A 15,121-nucleotide genomic window follows, 5' to 3' on the forward strand; every position below is an offset into this window, starting at 1 on the left:
TAAGTTCAATGCCAACGACATCCCAAAATTCAAGGCAACTGACAACCCTTATTTTCATCTAAGAGCTTTTGAAACAATAATGAGTGTTAAGGGTATTGATAAGAAAGTGTTTCCCTCTATATTTTCTCTATCTCTTGAAACCGTTTGCCAACAATGGTTCTTCTCCCTTGAAAAAGAGAAAAGCTCTACTTGGGAATCAATAGTAAACGCTTTCATTGATAGGTACAAGTGCAATATTCAAGTTGAAACCGATTATAGACAACTTGAGATGCTAAGACAAAAAGAGAATAAAGGCTTTACTTCTTTCTTTAATAAATGGAGGGAAACTTTCGCTAAGATGATTGAGGTTCCGACTGAAAAAGAATCTGTGAGGATGTTTATCAAGAATCTCCAAGAGAAGTATTCAAAGCATTTAAAATATCAACTCAATCTGAATACTTTCAAGGTCGTTTATGACATCGGAATTGAAATCGAAGATGACCTCGCAAAACAAAAAGCTACTAACAATAGTAACTACAGTGGCTGGAAAGGAAATAAGAACAACAATCCTTCTTCTTTCGAAAACGCCCACTCTAGTAATAATGTTAGTACCTTTGACCATAATGGTGTCTTAGCCATGGACAATCAAGGATCTAAAAGGAAACCCAGGAGAGAGTTCACACCCATTGGAATGACCTACGATGCTGCTTTCGATAATCTCTATGATCGAGGATTAATCAAACCTATTGGCCCTACCAAGGATCCAACGCCAAAAAATCGATCTTCGAGATGGAATCCCAACTCTTATTGCAAGTACCATCGAGGACGCGGTCATACTACTGACGAATGCTACAGGTTTCAAAATCTCATTCAAGATCTCATAGAGGCAAACAAGATCCCATTGCCTCTAGCTAGCGAGAAAACTGGATGATGTCGGAGCAAACGACACAAGACAAGAGGCGAACTTCAACGACGAGATTTCATGACCTCCTTTTCTATTTCTTTTTCAATTTTTTCCTTTCCCCAAAAAGTCTAGCATAGGCACCTTTCTCTTCCCTTAGATTATATTTGTAGATTCTTTCTTTTCTCTTAGATTAATTTTGTAGGATCATTATTTATTTTCCTTTAATAAAATGAGCATTTATTTTCTTGCATATGATCATTTCATTACATTGCAAAAAAAAAAAAAAAAAAAAAAAAAAAAAAAACATTGTCGAATTAAGCACAAGATATACCAATGATTTGAGGCACCCCTTGTAGCCACATCATATTGTCTTTCACCCTTCTAATTTACAATCCTTTCTTCATAAACTACTTTGAGCCTTGTCTAACGATAGACCTTTCATTTTTCAACCCATATCTACCTATCCTTGGGATGGGATAGTGTGCAACTTATGCAATTCTAAAAAAGGCTTGAGTGAATTCAAAAGATTAAAATAGAAAAAATAAGCAAAAAAAAAATAAATAAATAAAAGTGTACAAAAGGGCAGGTGTTCCAATGTCTTTGATATGAACATGTCTTTGATTTGAACACGTCTCAGATTGCGTCTCTTATCGAGTGCTCGGTACCGTGCCTGAGAAACATGAATGCCAAGTGAGTGATAGACCGCATGATCGGGATTGCCCACACTTATAAAAATAAAATAGATGATAAAGCAAAAGAGAAAAGAGAGCTAAAAAAGAGCTAAAATCCTCAAGCATAAAAATATAAATATTCCAAAATTAAAGTTGCACACCTTGGGGGCTTATCTAGGGTCTTGAGCCTTTTATCCCCTTCTTCTTCAACCTTTAGCCTAACCACGTTACAACTCTGAAAAAGACCTTTTTGAGGTATACACACACTTGTGCGAGGTTCGGCTAGAGCTACGTTCGTCCTGATTCCTAACGGATACGTAGGCAACCTTACATCGAGGTGCAACCGTAATAAAAATGCATTCATATTCACATTCACACACTTACACCATGATCATATCAAGGGATTCCCTGTGTTCATCCCTATTCATTTAGAGATAGACATGGGGGCTTGATCCCTATATCATTAGCTTACCTAGCCTAAGAGTCACCATCATTTGACTCTTCTTAAAAGAAAATTTTCCCACACACTTAGCCTTTGTTGCCTAACCTTTAGTATCACTTTCACACACCGCACAGTTACATGACCAAATATACTTTCCCTTAGGAACCCTTTGTCATGAAATATTAACATAACACTGAAGCATGCCTTGTCATGTCAAAATCGCTCATCACTCATCATTGCATCACAAAGTACGAAGTGCTTAGCCTCCGTGCCTAAGTTACCCAAATATTTTCATCATGGAGTCAACAATTGAGAAAGCCTAGGATAAATTAATCTTTGCACAACATTTGACTAAGCTCATTCAACATACACCTTCAAAAACTTTGCTTCTTTCTTTTTCGCGTCTTTCTTTTTCGGGAGAAAGTTGGTACCCTCCACAAAAATGGCGGAAATTTTTTTTTTTTTTTTGCATTTTCGGGTCCCACGATCAAAATACAATGCACACGTTGAGTCATGTCGTGTCATATTGACAGGGTAAAGTCGTATCCCATAATAAAAAATAATTACCTAAATCACTAACTACAGTAGATAGGGAAGTAGGGTCGATCTCCACAGGGAAACAAGTATTTTTACTCCTAATTAATTATTATAATCTAAATTATTTAAGTAACCAATATTTATAATTAAGTAAGAAACTAAACTACTAAGGTTGAGAATAGGAAGAAAACAATATATGAAAGGATCTAGGGCATAGGTTCACCAATAAATAATACTCCAGGGTAAAACATAGTAATCAATCATTGACATTGCATAAATAACATGATTAACAGGCTCTCGCAATTTATTAATCAACATAGATCTAATAGGCTCTCGCAATTTACTAGATCTAAGTTCTTATTGAAAATAGCCTTTAATATCAAATTAACATCTGCTCGATTCATCAATTTAATATTGCTATACTTTTACAAGCCGCAATTGTAAAACATTAAAACAATTCAATAAGAAATTATCATGCAATACCAATAATCAATAATAGTTAATCATCAATGCATCAATTAACCAGATTGTAAAGGGCTCTCGCTACTTATTACAATAACATAATTAATTTACCGGTATTAAATCTCATCTCTCAAATCTGGACTTAACCATTTATAAATTAATCTGCCTATTGAAACTAGACCTAAACATTAATTCTCATCTCTCGAATCTTGAATCAATATTGTCAAACTCATGCATATAAGATAGGCCTAATCTAGTCACAGAGCATTAAATCAATCAATAGGAAATTAATCTAGCATTGATAATTAACAACAATAAATTACCTCTTCATATTATTTATTAGATCCCCGTAAACCCTAGAAATTAAACTACTCACACATATTAAAAACTAAACAAATCAAAGCAATAAAATAAGACATGATAGAAGAAATAAAATAAATAACTGAGATTAAACAAAGAGTTGTAGAGAGAGAAACAAGAGAGAAAATAATACTAAGAGTTTAATTAAGGGAGAGAGAGAAAAGTTAGAGAGAGAAAAAAAGAAAAGAAAACTAACTAAAACTAATCTTAAACTAATGAAAAGGAAACTAAAACTAATTAATCTCCCCGCTAAAACTTGCCCCCCACGTACTACTACCTCCCTTATTATATCAGAAAAGTCAAAGGATAATTTTTGAGGAATCAAACATCTACTCCAACTCAAACTCCTCCTAGAAGCAAATCAAGTCCACCGACTTTTGCTTTCCTACCCAATTACGAAATCTCAAATAACAAGATCTGCGGCCCGAGTTTGCTTTGATCCGCTTGATTGGACCCGCGTTGAAGCTCAGAGATTGAAGCCCAGTAACTTTCTTGCAAGCTTAGATTTGTACGTTTGAGCTATTTAGTTATTTGGCCCAATTTCTTTCCTTGGTTGGTCCATAGTAATAATAACTTGTAAAATCTTGGACGTATCGAGCCCTTAGTCACCGAAATAAATTTCTCTAACTCGGCCTTGGGCTTAAAATATACGGTCATAAAATACGATCCGACTCTAATATTTTCGTAGTGGCTCAATAAGCTCAGGAATTATCGTAATTCTGCAAATTCCTACAAAATAATACCAACTCTACAAAAACACTAGAAAACGTATATTAGTAATAAAAATAGCTCCGTAGAGCTCAAATAAGCACAAATATGATCGTGGGACGGGGAATAAAAATATATATAAAATAGACTTATCACATATAACCTTGATTAAAGTCTAACACATGTGTCAAACACTTTGAGTCGAGTCAACCTCGAGTCAATCACAGCGAGTCAAGTTCATACCTTGAGTCACGACAAGTCATTGAGTTAAGCAACACTAAGTCTTAGGTCAACCCTAAAGAAAGATAAGCAAATTCCTATGGTCAAAAACCGCGAATATGATACAGGAGATTCCTCCAAGATAAGAGGAGTTACATGGATTAGTAAATTAGAGATGAAGAGCTTTAATTTACAAAAGATTTGAGCGGATTTGGTTGAAAGGAAATGACCAAGCTCAAAGTTAAAGCAAAACCACGCAACAGCGGCAGCAAGAGCAGAATAGGGAAGACCCGACTTCAGCACCAGACGACAAGGCTGTCGTCTGACAACAACATCTGGCGTCTGGCAACAGAGTTCAGCGCCTGATTCTAGATCCCAGCGTCTGGCGACAGAGCCAATTCTTGACGCCATAGATATTTCAGTAGCGACAGAGCTCGAAGCCTCTCAAAATGGTTATTTTGACCTCATACAGCAATTTTGGGTTCCTTGGTACGCCAGTTAGCCCTTATAAGCAAATTGACACGATTAGTAGTCGGCTCGATTACAATCATAGTAAGTGATTGACCTGACATAAAATCGTCTCACTTAGCTTAAGCGCCTAAAACACTAGCTCATTACAAGTACCAATGTATCGGTTTAAAAACAAGCACTTAAACGATAATATTTCCAAATACGGATTGTCGCGCATTCTTATCAAACGACAATATTTCCAAATATGTATTGTCGCGTGTTCTTCTTAAACGACAATTTTTCCAAAAATTGGATTGTCATCCCCAACTGACAATTTTTCCAAAAATGGATTGTCGTGCAGCTACTTCAACGACAAATTTTCCAAGATTGGATTGTCATCTCTGGCAAAGTTTCCAAGCGTGGATTATCGTGCTCCTTCTCTATTTGGCAATTTTTTCCAAGTACGGATTGTCATCAGTGGCAAGTTTTCCAAGATTGGATTATCATACACCCAGTTCCCTATGGCTAAATTTCCCAAAGGATTGTTGTAGGACTTCATTCATCATAAATTTCGGCAAAGGTTCCTCAACGTGGATTGTCATTCATTTCAGTAAGTGGCAAATTTTCCCGAAGTGGATTGTCGGTCAACTCTTTTTTGCAAATGTTCCAAGACGCGGATTGTCAATTGTGGCAATATTTTCCTAAAAGGTCGCATAACGTTGGCAAATTTCCAAGGTGGATTGCTTTCAAGATTTATATTCCAAGATGTGGATTGTCGATCGTAGGAAAATTCTTATGATAGATTGTTACGAAGCATTGTCAACTTTTCCCAAAATTGGATTTTGGCAAATTTTCCGAGATACGGATTGTCGCTTCATCGTAGCAACATTTCCAAGGATGGATTGTTACGAAGCATTGACAACTTTCCCTAAGTCGGATTGTAATACATCATACAAGAGAGTTGTGTTGGCAACTATTCCCAAAGAAAAGAGGATTGTCATCACATCAAAAGCACCGACATACTGGTTCACAAGCAGCAAAGCGCCGACGTACAGGCATAACGGAAGCAAAGTTCAAGCGAACTTTTAAAGATCGACAAGCGGAGATCTTCGGTAATTTACTTTGGAAAATTATCGCAACAAATGAGGATAGCTTCAAGCGGAGATATCTTCGACAGCGTTCCCTAGATTGTGAAAAGTTGTCAAAAAACAATTGAAGGTGATTTCAAGCGAAGTTGTCTTCGATCATGTTCCCTTAGACGTGGAAGATGGTTACAAAGTGGAAGAAGGTCGTTTCAAGCGAAGAAATCTTCTATATTGGAAGTAGTTACAAGCGTAGCGGATTTCAAGCGGGATGGCATTCTCTTGGCAGGAGATCATCAAAATATTAAAGCGGCAACAAATCGGTTACTTTTAGAGACGTGTGCTCGACGGTGCAAGATACGCGTTTCTTAACTCTTTTATCCTGTTTAACTAACGCTAGTTTGCAGGTATCGACGTTGCAAGAGTGATTTAGGGTCGCAGAACGTTCTGAATCATTCTCCGTCCCTATCGATACTTTAACTTTTGTTTTCGAAACTCGCGTTTCTCCAAACTCAGTCAAATTGGGGGCTTCTATAGACACCCATTTGTGTCTCCCCAAAACCAAACCCGATGATGAGTACCTTTCACGTCGAATCATAATCGAATGAAGTGAAGTGTGGAAAGTTTAGTGTTGCGGAAGGTTTTAATTTCTTTTCTCTTTTCTCTGTTTTTGAAAATCTATTTTAAGAAAACAGCCAATCCAGTTTGGTTGGTCTATGATATGGGTCCGATAATAGTGTAGTTGGATGGGGCTAACGATATATTTTAAGCACAATTCCGATGAAATTTGAGGAAGTTATGGCCAAATTACTGAACTGGGCCCGGTTTGAGCCTTATATGCGGCCCAATGATCTAGAGGAGGGCCTAATATGGATTTATCATTCCTAATGCAATTAGGAATGGTTTTAGTCTTCTAGATTCTTCTAGAAGGTTCTTTTCATTCCTCATTCAATTAGCATTGATAAATTGACTTTTGTTGACTTTTTAGAGTTTTAATCAGAATCAAAGAATGTTTTTGAGGAAAATACGATTTTATCCTCCTGTACGGCAATTTCTATCTGATTTTAAGAAAACGCGTGAATTTCTTAGTCAGCGCCAAACGCCAGCTGTAGCGCCTGACGCTACGCTTGGCGCCTGGCGCTAAGGTCAGCGTTTGGCGCTAATCTGGCTTTTTGCGTCAGAACTCTGTTTTTGATGTTTTATCTTTTTGGCTGATTTTCTCTATAAATAGTCTCCTAAAAACTCCGTTTTGATTCACCAACTCTCAACAAGAAATTATTGATTTTCTCTCCCTCTTTCTAGCCTAGCCTTTTACAAACACAATTCCTCATACATTAGCACTAGACACACCTAGCCAAATTCAAAGTTGCCTTAGCCCTAGACGTGAAAGGTTTAATTTATGAGGGTTTGGTCCCAAATCTTTATTTCAATTATTTAATTTAATTATTGTTTATTATTTTCCTTGAAGTTACTAACGTGTGTATTTTGTTATTGGAAAGAGGTACGAGGCATCCAAGTAAGTGCTTTAATTGTTTACATTGTTATTATGACATAGAAATCATGCTTAGGTTGTTGTTATGATTCCTAATGTTATGTTAAGGCGTTTTGATCTTCCTAGTATCATGTCTTGGGTATCTTTAATATCAAGTATGATTAAAAATATGATGCCTTTTATGTTCTTCCTAATATTTATGATTGTTAGTATCATGTTAGGGCTACATATTTGATCTTCATTGTTTAGTGACATACTAGGGTTTGTTATTAATCTTGTTAGTATCATGCCTAGGATCTTGCTATTATTATTATGCTTTAATATGATTATGTTAATTATGAATATAATTTATGATTATGATTATTTTAATTATTATTTTAATTTATTATGTTGCTTGATTATATTTATTGTTATTGCTTGATCACGCCTTTTATGCATGTTTAAAGGGAATTGGTACTTGTAATCACGCTTAATAAGATAATTAATAATCTTGTTTAGGGTTAATTTGATTATAATTCAAGTGATCGTCAATAATAGTTATTTTTTGCATTAAATTCAACCAACATAGATAAACAGGTTTAGGGTTAATCCTATTGATTGTATGTTAGTCAGAAAGCACACATGAATACGATCAGAATAAAGTAGAGGCCTATTATTAGGGCAGGTTCAATCTCTTTTAGATTGGATTTGTACCTTCATCCCCGAACTACCAGTCATGGTTCAAGACCTATTGGAGTTGACGATCTCTTGGATCATTAAGGGGTGTAACCTTCACCTCGTGAACAGTTTACAAGTTCCTAAAAAACTTGTTGGCGACTCTTTTGCTCTATCTTCTTTCCCTTTGGACGCCACCGTACTTGAGTGTATGATCACAACGGGGTTCAAGCTGGGGGTTAACGCTTGAAATATTCCCTACACATCTTATCACTCTTAAAGAAAAGAGTTATGCCCCCCTGTAGGGAATATTTTAAGCATTACCCTAAACTTGAACCCTACTGTGATCATACACTTAAGCATGGTGGCGTCCAAAGGGAAGGAAGCTAGAGCAAAAGAGTCGCCAACAAGTTTTAGGAACTTGTAAACCGTTCACAGGGTGAAGGTTACACCCCTTAACGATCCAAGAGATCGTTAACTCCAATAGGTCCGGAACCAAGACTGGAAGTTCGGGGTTGAAGGTACAAATTCAATCCAAAAGAGAAAGAACCTGCCCTAATAATAGCCATCTACTTTTTTCTTCTCGTATTCATGTGCGATTTTTAACTAACATGCAATCATTAGATTAACCCTAAACATGTTTAAAATATGTTGGTTGAATATTAATGACCAAACAAATCTATTATTGGCGATCACTTGAATCATAATCATATTAACCCTAAAAAAGATTATTAATTATCTTATTAAGCGTGATTACAAGTACAAATTCCCTTTAAATATGCATAAAAGGTGTGATCAAGCAACATAATATAAATCATAATAATAATCATAATCATAATTACAATAAGCATAATATTAATAGTAAGATCCTAGGCATGATACTAACAAGATTAATAACAAACCCTATCATGTCACTAAACATCAATAATCAAAGCTTTAGCCCTAACATGATCTTAGGAAAGAAAATAGGAAGCATTCTTAGAAATCATAATTGATATAATTAAGAAACTTATTCTTTACCCTAAACATCATACTAAGAAAAGCATCCTAACATGATACTAGGAAAAGCATCCTAAACATGATTTCTATATCAAAATATCAATCAAACAATTAAAGCACTTACTTGGATGCCTCGTATCTCTTTCTAATAACAAAATACAAACGATAGTAACTTAAAAGAAAATATAAATAAATGCATTAAATTAAATAATTGAAAGCAAGAATTGGGACCAAACCCTCATAAATATCAAACCTTTCACGTCTAGGGCGAAGGCAACTTCGAATTATGCTAGGTGTGTCTAGATCTTGTGAATGCAGAATTTTGTTTGTGAAAAGTTGGTTTAGAATAAGAGAGAAAGATAATCAAGAATTTCTTGATGAGATTTGGTGATTGAAAACAGAGGTTTTAGGAGGCTATTTATACGAAAATCGGTCGGATTATGATAAAAAAGAATCAGATTTTCGAAAAGAAAAAAACGCGATGTTGTCGCCAAACACGCCCCTGTCGCCCAGCGACAGACGTGTCGGCGCGACGCCAGGCCTGTCGATAGGCGACAGGCTGTAGTACGGCGCTGCAATCAGTTTTTCCACGCGTTTTCATGTTTTGATAAAATTTAAGCGTACGAAGGGCAAAACTGTAATTTCCTTAAAAACATTTCTTTTATTCTGAATAAAACTCTTAAAACTCAATCATCAATGCTAATCACATTTGGATTCAAAAGAAACTTTTAGAAGATTCTAGCAGACAAAAATCAATCCTAATTGCATTATGAATGATAAATCATAATAGGCCCTCCTTTAGATCATTGGGTCGCATATAAAAATCAAACTGGGCTCAGTTTAGTAATTTGGCCATAACTTCCTCATTATTCATCGGAATTGGGTTTATAATATATTGTTGGAAAGCCCTTTTTGAATCCAATCCAACTACACCATTATTGGACCCTTTCCATGAACCAAACTAAACTATATTGGATATTTTCATAAAATAGGTTTTCAAAATCAGAGAGAAAGAAAAGAATTAAAAATTAACCACAACACCAGACTTTTCACACTTTAACTTTATTGGATTATGATTCGACGTGAAAGATATATATCATCGGGTTTGGTTTTGGGGAGACACAAATGGGTGTCTACAGAAGCCCCTACTTTGACTGAGTTTGGAGAAACGCAAGTTTTGAAAACAAAAGTCAAAGTATCAATAGGGATGGAGAATGATCCAGAACATTCTGCGATCCTAAATCATTCTTGTTACGCCGATACCTGCAAACTAGCGTTAGTTAAACAGATAAAAGAGTTAAAGAAACGCGTATCTTGCACCGTCGAGCACACGTCTCTAGGAGGTAACCGATTTGTTGCTGCATTTGCTGTTGTGACAACCTTCCACAAGCTTGGGAACGCCATCTTGCTATTTTGATGTTGATATGTCCACGCGTCTCTAAACAAAGAGCTTATTTTGTTTGATAATCTTCCTCAAGCTAGAGGATACCGCCTGAAGACTGCTACGCCTGTAACTGCCTCCAATTTCCGCTTTGATAGTCTTCTGCAAGCCAGAGAATACTATCAAAGATTGCTTCGCCTGAAATGACCTTCTACCGCTTTGTGACCATCTTCCGCAAGTTAGGGAACATGATCAAAGATTGCTTTGCCTGAAACCACCCTCATTTGTTGCGATAATACTCTGAAGAGTTTCACTGAAGATCAATGATTACTGCTTGAACTTTGCTTCCGCTATGCCAGTACGTTAGTGCTTTTGCTGGTTGTGAACCATTATGTTGGTGCCTCTGATGTTAATTTTTTGGATGATGACAATCCTCATTTGTTTGGGAATAGTTGCCAACACAACTCTTGCATGATGTATGACAATCCGATTTAGGGAAAGTTGTCAATGCTTCATAACAATCCATCCTTGGAAATGTTGCCACGATGAAGCTACAATCCGTATCTCGGAAAATTTGCAAAAATCCAACTTTGGGAAAAGTTGTCAATGCTTCGTAACTATCTGTCATAAGAACTTTGCTACGATCGACAATCCAATTCTTGGAATATAACTATTGAAAGCAATCCACCTTGGAAATTTGCCAATGCTATGCAACAATCCTTTTAGCAAAATATTGCCACAATTAACAATCCGCGTCTTAGAACATTTGCAAAAATGAGTCGAACGACAATCCACTTCGAGGAAATTTGCCACTTACTGAAATGAATGACAATCCACGTTTAGGAATCATTGCCAAAATTTATGATGAATAGAGACCTAGGACAATCCTTTGGGAAATTTGGCCATAAGGAATTGGGTGTATGACAATCCAATCTCGGAAAACTTGCCAGCAATGACAATCCGAACCTTGAAAAAAATTTCCAAACATAGGAGGAGCACGACAATCCACGCTTGGAAACTTTGCCAGAGATGTCAATCTAATCTTAGAAAAATTGTCGTTTAAGAAGAATGCGCGACAATCCATATTTAGAAATATTGTCGGTTGGGGATGAAAATCCAATCTTGGAAAAATTATCGTATAAGTGCTTGTTTTTGAACCAATGCCTTGATGCTTGTAAAGAGCCAATACTTAGGCGCTTAAGCTAAGTGAGACGATCGTTGTCAGGTCAATCACTTACTGCGATTGTAATCGAGCCGACTACTAATCATGTTAATTTACTTATAGGGGCTAACTTGCATACCAAGGAACCCGAAATTACTGTATGAGGTCCGCATAATCCAATATGGGACAACGCATCTCGTCGCTGCTTTGGCCCTTTCCAGAACATATTGTCGCCGTGTTCTCGCTCTATCGCCAGGCGACATCCTTATCGTCTGACGCTTGAGTCAGGTTTTAATTCGCGGCTTTTCAAAAAAAAATCCGGGAATGTTCTTGCTCACTGGAACACACCTGCATTTATACTTTGGACTATAGGACTTTGCTTATCTTTCTTTAGGGTAGACCTAAGGCTTAGTGTTGCTTGACTCATTGACTTGGCATTACTCGAAGTGTTTTGACTCACTGTGATTGACTTACTTGAGGCTGACTCGACTCGATACGACTCGTGTGTGCGTAGTTTTGACTCATGAAAGTTGATGCGTACATAACTTGAAATGCAAAAACAAAAATTTATGTCACTTTTGTGGAGGGTACCGACTTTCCCCCGAAAAAGAAAGACGCGAAAAAAGAAAGAAGCGAAGTTTTTAAAGGTGCATGTTGAATAGGCATAATCCATTAACGTTGTCTCTCACAGTAAAAGGATTGTAACATCTTAGACTATCTTAGTTGACTCGATAATGAAAGTATTTAGGTAACTTAGGAACGAAGGCTAGGTACTTCATACTTTGTGATGCAATGATGATTGATCTTGATATGGTAAAGCATGCTTCAGTGTTGTGTTAAGATTTCATGACAAAGGGTTCCTAAGGGAAGTATATTTGGCCATGTATCTGTGCAGTGTGTGAAAATGACGCTAAGGTTAGGCCGCAAGGGCTAAGTGTGTGGAAAAATATATTGAAAAGAGTCAAATGGTAGTGACTCTTAGGCTAGGTAGGATAATGATGTAAGGATAAAGCCCCCAAGTCTAGCTCTAAGTGAATAAGGATGAGCATAAGAGATCCCTTGATATGATCAATTATGAATGTAAATATGAATGCATTTTTGTTACGGCCGCACCTTGATGTGAGGTTGCCTACGTATCAGTTAGGAATCAGTCTGAACGTAGCTCTAGCCGAACCTCGCACAAGTGTGTGTATACCTCAAAAAGGTCTTTTGAAGGGTTGTAACGTGGTTAGGATAAAGGTTTGAAGAAGAAGGGGATAAAGGATCAATACCCTAGATAAGCCCCCCAAGGTGTGAAACCTTGCTTTTGAATGTTTATATTTTTATGCTTGAGGGTTTTAAATCTTGTTTAGCTCTCTTTTCTCTCTCTCTTTTTTTTTTTTTTTTTTTTTATGCTTTTGCATTTTTTTATTTTGAATCTTTTTCTATAAGTGTGGGCAATTCCGATCATGTGTTCTATCACTCACTTGGTATTCATGTTTCTCAGGCACGGTACCAAGCACTCGATAAGAAACACAATCCAAGACGAGTTCTTATCAAAGACTTGTTCATGTCAACGACATTAGAATACTTGCCCTTTTGTACACTTTTATTTATTTTTTGCTTATTGCTTTTTTATTTTTCGAAATCACTCAAGCTTTTAAAATTGCACAAGTTACACACCATCCCATCCCAAGGTTATGTGGATGTAGGTTGAAGAAAGAACGGTCTATCATTAGACGAGGCTCAAAGTGGTTTATCAAGAAAAGATTGTATATTTGAAGGGTGAAAGGTAATATGTGTGGCTACAAGGGGTGCCTGAAATCATCGGTAAACCTTGTGCTCAGTTCGACATGGATTTTTTTTATTTAATGTGATGTAATGAAATGATCATATGCAAGAAAATAAATGCTCATTTTATTATAGGAAAAGAAAGAATGATCCTACAAAATAAATCTACGAAGTATAAAAGGTTCCTATGCTAGACTTATTGAGAAAGGAAGAATAAAAGAAAAATAGAAAAAGAGGTCACAAAATCATCTCGTTGAAGCCCACCTTATATCTTTTGCTTTATCATCACCCAGTCTTCTTGCTAGCTAGAGGCAATGGGATCTTGTTTGCTTCTATGAGATCTTGAATGAGATTTTGACCTGTAGCATTCATCAGTGGTATGACCATTTCCTTGATGGTACTTGCAATAAGAATTAGGATCCCATCTTGAAGATCGCTTTTCTGGCATTGGATCCTCGGTAGGGCCAATAGTTTTGATTAATCATCGAGATGATTGAAAGCAACATCGTAGGTCATTCTAATGGGTATGAGCGCTCTTTTGGGTTTTCTTTTGGATCCTTGATTGTCCATGGCTAAGACTTAATTGAGATCAAAGGTACTAACATTTTTACTACAGTGGGAGTTTTCAGAAGAAGAAGGATTGTTGTTCTTCTTTCCTTTTCAGCTACTGTGGTTATTATTGTTAGCAGCTTTTTCCTTTGCGAGATCATCTTCGATTTCAATACCGATGTCATAGACGTACTTAAAAGTATTCAAATTATGTTGATATTTTAAATGCATTGAATATTTATCTTGGAGATTCTTGATAAACATCCTTACAGATTATTTTTCGGAGGGCACCTCAATCATCTTAGCGGGAGTTTCCCTCCACTTATTAAAGAAAAGAGTAAATCCTTCATTCTCTTTTTTTCTTAGCATCTCAAGTTTATTATAGTCGGTTTTGACTTGAATATTATACTTATACCTATCAATGAAACTGTTTACAATAGATTCCCAAGTAGAGGTTTTCTCATTGTCAAAGGAAAAGAACCATTGTTGACAAACGGTTTCAAGAGATAAAGAAAACAAGGAATGAAAGGCATTCCTATCAATCCCGGCCCCTTAATGTTCATTATGGTCTCGAAAGATCTTAAGTGGAAATAAGGGTTGTCTGTTTCCTTGAACCTAGGGATATCGTTGGCATTGAACTTCTGCGGAAGAAACTCCTTGTCCACACTTTCACTTCATTCGTTTATGATTCGACGTGAAAGGTACTCATCACTGGGTTTGGCTTTTGGTAGACACAAATGGGTGTCTACAGAAGCCCCCACTTTGACTGAGTTTGGAGAAACGCAAGTTTCGAAAACAAAAGTCAAAGTATCGATAGGGACGGAGAATGATTTAGAACGTTCTACGACCCTAAACCACTCTTGTAACGCCGATACTTGAAAAACTAGCATTAGTTAAACAGATAAAAGAGTTAAGAAACGCGTATCTTGCACAGTCGAGCACACGTCTCTTAAGGTAACCGATCTGTTGCTGTTGTTGTGACAACCTTCCGCAAGTTAGGGAACGCTATTGAAGTTAACTTCTCTTGAAATCACATCCAGTTGTTTGTGACAACCCTCCACAATCTAGGGAACGCCATCTTGCTGTTTGTTTTGACGATTTTTTGTAATATAGGGAACACCGTCGATCAATGCTACTACATCTCAAGTCTTTTTCTTGAATCATAGCGACAACCTTTCCAATCATAGCAAAATTCGTCAAAGACCGCCTCATCACGAACCGCTCTTCTCAAATTTTAGTGACAACCTCCACAATCTTAGCGAATGCCGTCGATGACCGCCCATCTCGTGCTGTCTTCTCA

This window comes from Chenopodium album, chromosome 2, assembly GCF_948465745.1.
Source record: "Chenopodium album chromosome 2, dcCheAlbu1.1, whole genome shotgun sequence".
Lineage (NCBI taxonomy): Eukaryota > Viridiplantae > Streptophyta > Magnoliopsida > Caryophyllales > Amaranthaceae > Chenopodium > Chenopodium album.